Source organism: Mus musculus, chromosome 8 (genome assembly GCF_000001635.26).
Source record: "Mus musculus strain C57BL/6J chromosome 8, GRCm38.p6 C57BL/6J".
Lineage (NCBI taxonomy): Eukaryota > Metazoa > Chordata > Mammalia > Rodentia > Muridae > Mus > Mus musculus.
The window spans coordinates 102,706,801-102,720,051 of record NC_000074.6 but is presented as its reverse complement, the minus strand read 5'-3'; the positions used below and the strand labels follow the sequence as shown (position 1 = coordinate 102,720,051).

At 41.1% G+C, this 13,251-nt stretch overlaps 1 protein-coding gene across 4 annotated transcripts in view; it reads left to right on the top strand.

Annotated features, from left to right (window-relative positions):
* Cdh11 (cadherin 11) overlaps positions 1 to 13,251 on the top strand; it is a 153,399-nt gene that overhangs the window by 65,442 nt on the left and 74,706 nt on the right. The window lies entirely within an intron of this gene.

Genomic DNA, 13,251 nt, shown 5'->3' with positions numbered 1-13,251 from the left:
GCTATCCCTATACTTCTTTTTTTTGTCTTTTCCTTGCTTTGGAAAGGAATTCTTAAAATAAAAACAAGGTAGCTTGCATTGTACAAGAAAACGAAATTGCTAGGACGCAGGAACTTTTATATCTCAAAAGCCAGGGAGCTTCAATAATGAGCCAGGTTATCTGGTTTTAATGCTAGGCTCAGCTCTGTTCTTCACTGACTGACTTTAAGTTACTGAGCTCTCTCCTTAGACAATACAGTGATTGGACTGAGTCTTACGATTTAGAAGATTTACAGTGATTGGACTGAGTCTTAAGATTTAGAAGTATTCACATCCATTTACCTTCACTCTATTGACTCAATGGTGACTGGCACCATTTCCACAGGTCATTGGCACCCCTAGATAAAAATCTGAGTTTTAGAGATGGTCTCACTGTGTAACCTGACTGGCCTGAAACTCACTATTAGACCAGATTGTCATTGAATTTACAAAGATCCACCATCTGCTGTCTTCTGAGTGTTGGGATTGAAAGTGTGCACCACCCACACCTGGCTTTCAGATTAAAAAAATATGTTAACATTAATTCTTTTGGCACTACTTGTTAATATCTGCGATTCTAGATCTGTCTATCCAAATGTCCGTGTCCATTGTATATATGTACAAAGTTCTAGGTGTTACATGTGTGCAGGACAAACACATATAGCCTATTTTTCCTCTAAACCTTCACTGTGTCCTATATCCAAAAGTTCAGTGGGAGCTCAACTCTTTAGTCAGACTAGAAATATAAGAGGAATCCCTTGTGTCTGTCAGTCCTTTATCCTTTGCAGTAACTGAGTCTAGTATATTCCTATACATCCTGTTTTCAGTTATTCTTCAATTGCTTTTGGTTCATCTATTCCAACAGACACTATCCAATGCAAGGCAAATATTGGTCTTCATGCCTTTTTTCCCCTCTCATCAGCTACAAAGAGTTCTATCTTTCATATATACCTTGAGAAATGTCTCCAAGTCCGTCTATCATGTTACTCTTCTGATTCATCCCTTTTAAAGATAGAGATATGAATTAGTTATGAGTTGCTTAAGAGACTTTCAGAATCCTTTAATAAGAAATCTACATTCTACTGACCAGACTCACATCAGCTGCTCTTTCTGAACACCCAACCTTTATTATATATTCCCCTATGAGCTACCCATTACGATATAGGCTTGTTTTCCTCAAACAATAGCATCAATCTTCTTTTTACATCTTAACTTAAACCTCTTTATTGCTAAAAAGATTTGTTTGCTTGTTTGCTTTGAGTTTTTATTCCCCAAGATCAAGTCATGGTTGTTTGCTAGACAATATTTCAGTGGCCAGGGATTACATCATCCACAGTAATTTTCACATTAGGTTTAATTGTCAGTAGGTTAACCAGTTTTCTCATCTCTGTGATCAAACAGCAACAACTCACAGGAAGAAAGATTCCTTCTAGCTCATTGTTTTAGGAAACTGAGTTCACTGTGGTGGGAAAGATAGGGTGTGGAGCAGATTCAGAGCAGCACAGATATATGACAGAGCTCCTTGCATTGTAGGCAGATAAGAAACAACAGCTCTGGACCAAACTAGAAAGAGACATAACCTTCAAGACATGCCCAAACAACTGACTTCTGCCAGCTAAGCCACAGGCTCTGAAAACATGGACACTTCTTAAAATAGCACCATCTCCTGAATGACAAGTGTTAAAACAGAGATCCTGTGAGGGACATTTCCTCTTTCAAACACAGCAGGGTGCTTAATTGGCTACCTTTCCAGCTCCAGGTTTTTGGGGTCATGGTTCTTTTAGGGACTATCATGTTCCTAGTTTCAAGCATTCTCTGACCCAGAGTATGCATGCGATAATTATTTAGTAGACAAATAAAATAGAGTTCTTTGGTACATTTTTAACAGAAGATGTTGAGATTTCAAGCATACACACACACACACACACACACACAGAGAGAGAGAGAGAGAGAGAGAGAGAGAGAGAGAGAGAAGACCTTACTAAGATCAGAGAGCTGCCATGCCATTGTATTCTTGTACTGTGTCCAAAGAATGAAAGAATGCTGTCATTAAAGATATCACTGCCTTAATTCTTGCTTTAAGCTGCAGCTACTATTATAATTCAAAAAATTTAAATGAGGAAACTTGACCATGTAGGATATTCCAATGCTATTATGTGCCAACTTAGTTTTTTAGTTTGTATTTGTGGATTGTCTATAACTGTGTTTTTTACCAGTCCCGCTCTTGTCTTATCTCTGGATAAATCTGCTAAATTATGGGCAAAAACATTTGCTCCACCCAGAGCTGCTTCTTCAGCCCTCAGACACTATTGTTAAAAAGACAGCCATCTAGCCTCTCTGGGTATAATATATAAGTCTTTGGAGATTTCCTAGATCTTTGAGTTTCATATATTAATGAGAGTCTGTTTTGGGAGAGAATTTCCATTTGAGAAGTTGTCAAACTTTTTTCCCATGCTCTGGTTAACAGTCACTAAGCAAACAGATACACAAACAACCCAACAATACATGAAGGAAAGCTGCACCTCTCTGCAAAACACCAGCGTGATTGGGAACTTGCAAGGCTGGGATGGGCTGCTCCCATGTTGGCATATTCTGCACTGCTCTGCTCTAATGCCTGGCTGGGCAGATGACTTGTGTCTCTAAGGTGGTTGTGCCTGTGAATACTAATCATCTTGTTTCTGTCAAGGCAGCTTGGTCTCTTCATTTCATCAGGTCTCTGAATCAGCACTTCATAGGGTGTACTAATGACATTTCCTATTTTTCTAGAGGGTGGGTGGGAGGGAAGTGAGGTAGCAATGAAGCAGAGTCAAAAGCTAAATAGAAAGCACTTCTAGGAAACCTGTTTTCCCACCTAGGAATTAAAACCACCTTTTTCTTTGAGAACTTTGCATGTCTTTTATCTAAGGCAAGGAAGCAAAATATTCTCATGGTTCCAGCCAAGACCATTGAGACCAAGGAGACTGCTACCCACAAACCTGTATTTAAATTAAAAATAACAACCACCAACACCACACACACACACACACACACACACACACACACACACACAAAGCAAAACATGACATAGATAGAATAGTAGAATAGACTCTTGGACTTTTCAGGACAGTGTTCTGATTTTAAGGAAAGGGCTTTTATGTCTCAGGGGAGAAAACAGCTTGTTAGGAACAAAACAAGATAAGCAAGATTTAGGCAAGACTTAGTTCTTCACTTTGGTGGCTCAGATGACTCTAACCCTGTCCATTTCTTTTACATTGACTTGTAACATGTACGGATTTTAGTTTCCTGATTGTGTCCCTGTGGTCTGCCACAAACATGGGGAGGGATGAAAAAAAGACATGTGCCCTCTCTAAATGAAGCTTGCAGCCAAGTAGATCTGCACGATGCACTCAAATCTGAGTGGAAAGGGAATGGAGGAGAGACTTTCAGATCACGGTAGAGACTGTCAGGGTTCATAGGAACACCTCTTAGACTAACCTCTCAGGAGGTCCCCTGGAGCTTTTTCTTGCACCCCTAACCTATCTGTAACTTAGGTATGATTCTCAGTTCAGCAGAGAAATTCCCCAGGAGGCTGTAGGATAGCTGTCAGCCCTGCAACCCTGCTGGGTACTTAATAAGGCACTGGTGCTTGCAAATGAAAGTCTTAGAGAAGTGTCCTTTACTGGAGAGACCTTCAAGAGCGCTCACACCCAGTGGAGGAGCAATCAGCAGGGGCTGCAGGTCACAGGTCACCCCATTATTTCTCATTTGCATAGAAGTCAATTCCAGAAAGCTGCTTGGAGGGCACCTCACCTGTGTTGCCAAATCCACCAGGCTCTGAATTGTCGCTGACAGCTCTAAATGCTGGCAGCCTGCTGCTGTGTCCTCTGAGCCTGCTGAGGCTGTCTGAGAATGCACATTTCCTATTTTGGGATGTAGGCCACCGTGGAGAAGGAGGCCAAGTATCTGTCTGAAGCCCGTGTCACTGAAATCATAAACAGACATTCCATTCACTTGTTGACTATATACTGCAACTCCTCACTATGGATAATGTAACCGCTATTTCCTGATTCAAGAAAGACTGCATGATGCTCTTATGGGGTAAGCAGAGTATCTTACCTCGATGAACGCCAGTCTAAAGGATAAGCTTACACCAAAGTACCAATGCTTTGCTGTATTTAACTCACAACATGCAAAAGAGCCATTTTAATAATAACTGGCTGATGGTTAATAAACATTGCTTTGAGGCAGGCTCTGTCTGACATGATTTGCAGTCATTATCTTGTCTGATATTGCTGGAAACTTTGGCTGCTGTGTTAGGTGCTCTGGTAGATGGTAGGATACTGAGGTTCGAAATAGCTCAAGAACTTGAAGAGGGCCACATAATTAACAATGGATAGGGTGGTTCTCTGCCTCTGTGTATGTCTATGTGGGGTCTCCTAGTCATCAATTTGTCTCCTCTTAAGTATTTTGTACCTCTTAATCAGCTTGTGTGGAAGAATGCTGGAAGATATTTCTTGCAGTTCGTTTAGTCTAGTCATGTTTCAAAAGTCCATAAGAACTTTCAAAGTTGCATAGTGGTTTCCAGCACCAACACCAACAGGCTTGTTGTACTGTTCTTCATCAGCCATCCTTCACAGATGAAACTTATTATATATCTTGAGCTAGGTACTAAGACTGCTGGAAAAGCCAAATGCTTACATATTAATATGACAATGAAATTGAAATTGTACCTTTACATAGCCCTGCTCTGCATTCTATTGATGATGTGAGGCTGGCAGACACTCAAACAAAACACAGTTACATCTATGAAGGCTACACCCGGAATCGCTAACTATGCTAGACAAAATCAGAAGATGCTTCAGTGAGAGAGACAATCACTGGGTTTAGATCTGAACATGGGTGGCACTGGCCAGAACGAGACAAAGAAGGTTCTGAGTTCTGCCACCTTTGGTCAGGGCAAAAAATACATTATAAACTGTTTATGGACAAACAAACAGGATGATTGAATAAAGGTGATTAAAAATTAAAATGGAAATTTTGGTGCTTGGAGAAATCTTGTTCTTTTTTTGGACCTTAATTTCCATCCCTGTAGCCAACCACTACATTTGGGTTGGTACATAACTATCCATAGAATCTTTTTTCGCTTTTTAATCATTAATTCATTAATTCACTTTCCATCTCAATACCTGCCCCCTCTCCTCCCAGTTCCCCCTCCCACAGCTTCTCCTTTCACTCTTCCCTCCCCTTCTCCTCTGAGAAGGGCGAGAACCCTGTGTATGACCCCACCCTGGTACTACAGTATCTGCAGGGCTAGGTGCATTTACTCCCACTGAGGCCAGACAAGGGGCACAGGATCCACAGACAGGCAACAGATTCAGTGACAGCCCCTGCTCCAGTTGAGGACAGACATGAAGACCAAGCTGTACATCTGAGACATATGTATGAAGGGCCTAGGTCCAGCCCATACTAGCTCGCTCTTTGGTTGGTTATCCATAGAATTTCTAAACAGTTACAGGGCCATACATTTAAATAGTTATTTATGTTCCTTCGTGGTGACACACAACTGTATCCTTCTGAACACTGTTCTATATCACAGTAAAAATTAAATTTCCCTTCTTTTCTTACTTGTGCTTGTTTAGGCTAAAATACTTCTGTTTGTTTTTAAAACATATCAAACCTAATGAAGAATTTAAAACCAATATAAGAAATCCTCATGAACCTTTCACCTAGAGTCTCTGACATTTAACAGTCATTTGGTTTTATTCTATGCAAAGGTTTTATGAATTATCATCCCAAATCAGGTTATATCCTGTTTGTCTATAAATCACAGAGCCAAGTAAGTTTTCTATTTGCATGCTCTTATGTAGAGAAATAGCCCGGATCCGGTGCATATTTGTTGACCTGCCGGAAGTCAACCTTGAGAATATAGATGGACTGAGGAGGCTGTCTTTAGATACCTTAACCTTTGGAGAAGAATCTGACTCAGGTTTAGTTGGTCAGCAAGGGCCAACTGTTTGTGGCAGGAAAGCATACTCCCTATGCCTGTCTTATATGCTCAGTGGTCCAAGGAAGCAACAGACAGTTAGACTGAAATCCAATCTCTTCATTTCCGACAACTAGCCATTTAGATTGCATTATCTCGTCTGTTCTGCTTGTCAGAGTCAACATGGCATCTCAAAGGCTGGTGTAGAATTCCCTCTGAAAGATCAAAGCATCTCAGCTTTACTCAAGTTTTCTGTGTACTTCCTCTATGTATTACATAGCAAAGCATAGTATGCATGCAAAATGAGCGGGACTTTGAATCCTGGGGCAGACAGGAAGTAACCTAAAAAGGCAATGTGATAGGGCGTTGTAGCCCTGTGGTCTAGATATCAAAGTATTATTCTGAGGCCCTCATTTAGGCTTTGTATCAGCAAACAAATCCTAAAAGCCTCCAGGAGACACTCTTTCAAAATCTTTGCTAGGACATACTTCATTTTTTTTCAAGCTTGGTTCTCTCAGGAGATGAAAGTGAGACAAAGAGAAATATCTCTGTTGAAAAAGCAATTGAATCTGCACACAGTGGGGTGAGCTGTCAAGGAATAATTTCCTAGATGCCCATTAATCAAATCCTTTACATACTAGACACACATGTATTGCCTTCTTTCTGAAACTAAATTAATCTAAACGCTTGCCAATAAGCTCATGATACTTCCTATTATCAAGGAACTCATAAACCCCTTCTGAGTCCTGCTATTTCCTTAGGGTGGGCAGTGTCAGCCATTTCAGCTGTTCCCTAGATAGTTTGAGAAGGAAACCAAGCCTTTGCTCCTCTGTCCTACCTAGTATCACATGGTTCCTAAGACACACGATTATCTTTCCCTCTAGAGGGTAGGAGGCCAGATTACCCTATGGCCTTTGGAGAACTCAGAGCTCAAGGCGATGAGAGAAGAAAGAACAGAGAAAGAAAGGTAACAAGCCATATTAAATCTACCGCCAGTTCTCTAGGTCTGTGGAGGATACAGAAGGTTACAGCAAGACACCTGGCAGATGCCTCCATTTGGAAGCTTTAGAGAAATTTTGAAGGGGCCAGTGAGTTCATCTATTGAGAGGCTCCGAATTTTAGAATCTGAGCACCATGCCAAATGCTGTTAGGTTGCCATAGTAACCATTCCTATACTTTTTATTTCACAGAAAAGGCATTATAAAATATTGGTCACATGCATTCACACGGTAGTTAGTATGTACCTCTCTGAATGAATCTCTGACAGATTTTCCTAGTGTCATATTTCCACCCATTGCAGATATCATGCTGGGTTTCTGGATATCTCTAACTCCATTTCCTAATTTACACTTAAGAAATGAACTGAGAGACAGGCATGGTGGCACACGCTTTTAATCCCAGAACTCAGGAGGCAGAGGCAGGCGAATTTCTAAGTTTGAGGCCACCCTGGTCTACAGAATGAGTTCCAGGACAGCCAGGACTACACAGAGAAACCCTGTCTCGGAAAAAAAAAAAAAAGAAAGAAAAGAAAAGAAATGAACTGAGTCACATACTTAGGTATTAGATTTGTTATCTTGTGTGCACAGGGCCCCAAGTTCAATCCCAGACCTACTATTCCCGAAAAATGAAGATTCAAAAAGATTGCTATGCATTGTCTTAAGTCATGTGTATTATTATTATTGAGCAATGAAACACAAAGCCTGCAGCTTATATGGTTTCACTCTCTTCAAAGCTTGATGCTAGAGACCACTTGCCCTGCACAAGCTTCACACTACTGCAGCCAGCAGCCCTGTGCTCACACAGGGCTAGCCAGGATGCCTGGTGTACAGGGTAATGAGGACATGGCCAGGCCATGTTTTTCTCTCTGGTGCACAACCTCTGAGCTGTTCTGTGGGGTTGTGTTGCATATTGTGCCTAGTAGCTTTCCTCTGAGTCCTAAGCCTCAGATGCTTGCCCTCTTTCACAAGCTAACTTTTCCAGATCATTACCTGGCATATTAGACTGATAGAAGCTTAACAGGTACTCTATCTCATCTTCTAAAGTCCCCACCTACCATGGAACCATCCACCCAGGACACATGGCTGGTGGTCCCTGAAACCTCTATGATGCTATGCTCCCATACCCATGCCTTACTCGGAACCCATTTGTCTAGATCTGAGGATACAATCCTCTCCTCTATGTAAGGACTGCAGACCCCGTGTGAAAGCTGATCACTTTTTATCCGTGTACACAGAGATCTTGGCGCTCCTTCAGAATCTCACTGTAAGTTCCATAACCCCTTTGCTTTCATGGCCCCGTTCATCCACTAAAATAAAGAATTTGCGCTTTACAACCAGTTTGAAATAAAAATGACAACTTTCAACCTTCAAAGTTAACTTTCTAGTTATTTCCTGTAACATTAATTTTTCAAAACCTATTTTTAACGGTGGTTCTTAATCACTTTAACTTCCCTTGTACCCCCACCATTCACCAGCGGTAGGAGAAAAGAAAGGATACAAGGGAAGTGGATCTGTTTAGAAAGGTTCTTTGGAGAAACTCCTGACACTGTTGTCTGGAAATTGGCAGTTCAGTTCACAGGTTAGCAGTGGCAGCTTGTTCCATTTGCTGACACTTCATGGACGCACCAGCAGTCAGGCTCAGTAGAGTTGGGAGAGCAAGCACCAATGAACAGCAGTGGCATTTTCTACCAGAGACAGTCAGGCCTCAGCCTCGTCTTGAGTCAGCAGGATGGAAGCCAAGAGAAGTTCTCAGCTGTGTCTCTCGCAGAGAACCAAAGATCAGTAAAGACTGAAGACCCACAAGCTAGTTCTATGAGCAAGCCTAGCTCAGTCTCCATCACTGTCCATAGACATTTTCTACTTGTTAGCTAGTTTTCAAAGTTCCAGAAAGTACTGTGCAGAGTGCTGGAGGAGATGAGACACAGCTGCTCTCCCCAGTACTGGACCCGAGCACAGGCGTGGTATATGACTTCCAAGGTCCTTCACACACTGAAAAACAATTGACAGTGAGTAGTTACCAAATAAGGAGAGGCGTGATTTGTGGAGAATATGGGCGTAGGTAGGTTTCCCAAGTGCCAGTCTATGGCCCTAGCTCCACCCCTGTCCGTATATGGTATATGGGAAACGTTAGCTAGACTTAGTGAGTTATCCAAAAGCAAATAAATAAAACCTGTGTGTATTTAGTTGTAAAATAATAAATAATTTAAAATTGTACTTTTCCTTCTGACTTTTAAGAGAAGTGAGAACCTTTGTGTAGCTGTCTAAACGTCCACGAGCCCTGGCACTATTCTGACTGTGCGTATTAGAGAAGTCAGTGTTGCTCTTCCTGTGTTTAATAAATACACAGCCATTTATTTATCTTCAAGTCTGCAAGGTTAAGACATTTAAGACAAACAGAAGAACTAAGATTTCAAGGCAGATAAAGATGTCTTATAAGAGAAAACATTGAAGCAAAATATACCATAGCCTTGGACATCTGTCATTTAGGGAGAAAGTAGAAAGATCAAGGGGCCGCCGAGCCTCATCCTGGGGCACACCATGTGTGTCATCCCATGAAAGAGAAGCATGACAACTTGCTGAGGGCAGATCCCCCACTGAAGATCCAAAGAGTTTAGGTGTGAAGTATCAGGTCAATCTCCTTTCTTTGTCACCAGCCTCAGAATACTAAGCAAATAATTCAAGATTCCTCTTTCCCACAATACGAACTAAGTATAAGGGATGTATGCAGCACACACTTGAAATATCAGCTTCTCAATCTTTTCATATTATCCCTATTCAATCATTTATTCACAGGGAATCTATTTTTTTTCTAATAGAAAAATTCAACTTTATTCCTGACTTCGGAAGTCTGAATTCATATAATCAGTTGTACTAGTGACCTAACCATGTACTATTGAACAATTCTATCCAGAACTGGAAAATAAGCTCCAACAGTAGCCTGTCTTACATGCATTATTTATTCTGGAAAAGGAAACATTCATGATGAGGAGCACACTGAATTAGTAAGTGTCCCAATGGCTGCAAAGAAAGACAGTATTTTTCCTGGTGTGCTACTGTGATTACTGTGTAATAGGGAGCCAGTTAACCCACCATTACACCAACCACACATCCGTTGATCCTCTTGGGACCACTTATTGCAGTTTATAGATTTTTTTTTTCAGTAAAACACAAAATCCCAGAGCCCCCTACTGACTTCTCCAAGTTTCCTAATAACAGCCAATGCTTGAAAAACACTTGGCTAAGATAATCTGGAGTTTTATCCAGACAACACTCTCTCTGTAAACCAACTTCTCTTTAGCATTAAAATGTCCTCCAACTATTACTGAACAAGGAAAGGTACTATCAGAGCACAAAGCTATAGAGATTTGTCCAACTACATGAGGGATGAAAGCAAATGCTGTCATCAATAGTCCTAAATTCTTTTCTGGGTTGTTATTATGTAGTGAAGAACTTGGATGGATCTTTGCTTTCAGTAACTCACCTGATCCTTATAACCATCCCAAAAGTTGATATGATTGGTTGTTACATACATAATAGTACTTCCCTAAAGATGGCTCACAACAAACTCCAAAAATTTTAAACTATGAGATCTTTCATGGCAAAGGAGACCTTAGCAATAGAATTGAATTAAGGATCTTGATGGTAGTTCATTCTTGTAACCTCAGCATCTGGGGGCTGAAGGTAGAAAATAGTGAGTTTGAGGTCAGCCTGAGTTACACTTTGAAATCTTGCCTCTGAATAATATAAATAAATAAATAAATAAATAAAAATGTAAAGATCTTAAGACAGGAAATTAACCAGGATTGACTTGCCGTTTTTCATGTAATCAAAAATATCCTTTGAGGAGGGCCTCAACTACACTGGAAGGAACAAAATAATGCTAAGGGAAGGGAGGTTGACCTGATGTTCTCTGAAGGTAGAAGGAGAGACCATGATCCAAAAGAGGAAGGAGGCATCTGAGATATCAAAAGACAAGACCAAAGTGATGACTTCTCTAGGGTCATCAGATGGAACAAAGCCCTCCAGGCCTGGCCTGCAACTTGATTGTAGCCTTGAGGACTCATTGTGAATTGTGCTGTTTTAAACAGTAAAATAAAGTTTGTGGTATACTGAGCCCTGGCATGTGGTATTACCATACAACACCAGAGGCAAGCTAAGGCAGCCTTTTAAAAGGCAAGACAATGGAACCTCCATGGGGTGAAATGACTTGGAAGACGTCACTATTTAGTTGACAGGATAAAGACTGCTTTACTTTGGGAAGGAAGGAAACAAATTCAATGTCATCACTGGGTGCAAAAACATCAATTCTGTCCTCAGTCAGCAAATTTGTCAAGGCTATCACTGCTTTCCACTCCTTTCTCTTTATTCAAAAAGAAAGTGTGCCCCGCCACCTCACCCCCCCCCCCCCGAGCTATTGTGCCAGCTATTATCAAGACTCACCACTCACCCAACACACCATACTGCTTCTGAAGTCAGTAGGACATTTTCACACATTGTCCTTCTGCAAAGAGAACCATTTGCCCGTGGCATTCAACAATTAGACCCACAGAGATCCATGAAGAAACCTGGCTTTCACTATAACATGAACTGAGCTCCTACAAATGCTTCAAAGCCTAGATGTGATAATTTCTTTATTTACATTTCAAATGTTATCCCCTTTCCTAGTTTCCCCTTCGAACACCTCCTATCCCTCCCCACCTCTTCCCCCTGCTCACCAACCCACCCACTCTGGCTTCCTGGCCCTGGAAGTCCCCTATACTGGGCTATATATAAAACCTTCACAGGACCAAGGACCTCTTCTCCTATTGATTACCGAGTAGGCCTTCCTCTGCTACATATGCAGCTAGAATCATGAGTCCCATCATGCATATGTTTTCTTTGGTTGGTGGTTTAGTGCCAGGGAGCTTTGGAGATACTGGTTAAAACAAACAAACAAACAACAACAACAACAAAACCCTAGATGTGACCTAGATTCTTTAGGTTATTGCAATCTTCTTTGCCTATACTATCACATAGATGGTAACACCTGGATGCCATGTGCTATTAAATCTTGCCATAAATCTTGCCAGTTCAGGGAAGCTTCCCATTGGCAAGCGCTGATATAGGTATATCAGAGATATGGTTCCTCTGAAAGTTACAAATTTTCAGTGACCTATGTATTGATTATTATATAATCAGTAGCCTGTTAAGCTGAAGATTGGAATCCAGGAGCCATTACTCCATATCTGAGCCTATCAATGGGGGAAAATGGCCCAAGATTATCAAGATCTCTTTTAGGAAGTACAAATCCTTTAAATACTGATAGAGAAACAAAGGATTGGTAGGGAGATAGATATTTCGTGTAGTTCCTTAAAAGCTAACCAAATTGCAGAGAAATGGGGAAAGAGACCATTTACTCCTTAAACTTTCCATTTGCTAAGTCCCGGCTCCCTTTCATTCTGGAAGATCCAATTATATTTAGGCTTCCTGAATGTAGCTCACCAGCAGGGATTACCTCAACTGAGCTCTGGCGGATCACAAACAGAGCTTTTGTTCTGATCTTACTGCTTAGGTTAATGCATCCTGACTTCTCAGCTGAAACCTGGTGAAGCTGAGTTTCCTGTCTACAAGGGAAATAAAAATCCTCCCCCACCCCTGAAAGAAACAGAAACGCAGCATTGTTTACAAATCCCGCGTCCGATTCTCATCCCGTTGAACAGGATGAGAATCTGACCCCTTATTGAAGTTAGGAAGCTGAGAATGACATCAAAGCTCTCTCTTGAATGCAGGGGAGATAATGACTTAAGTGGCTTTAATCTAGACATGCTCCTTACAAAGGAAACACAGATCTTCTCTTCTACGATGGAAAAAATAGACAACACCCCCATCGATAGACAGGCCAGCTCTTTCTAACCTCTGTTTCTAAACATCCATGGGTCCCACATCTCTAGGGTTTCACTTAGAAATTTCTCTTGCGTCAGGGAAATTTGATGCATAGAAAAGTTTAGAGAGAAATGGTCCTGAAAATAGAGGCAGAAGTGCACAGGAGACAATTGAATGACTGGGAAAGACAATCCAGTATCCTCTACACAGACAAAAGAAAGAAAAAAAAAAAAGGTATGGTTTGTTTTTCTTCATGTCTTTGCAACTAGGTGATACTTCACCTCTGTGGTACATATATAACAGTCTCACAAGGTTCCTATAGAAAAAGATGAGCGAAATGAAGAGAAGAGGCTTTCCAAAGCTTAAAACATTCTGCAGAGACAAATCCTAGTGGCTGTTGGTCCCGTCCAT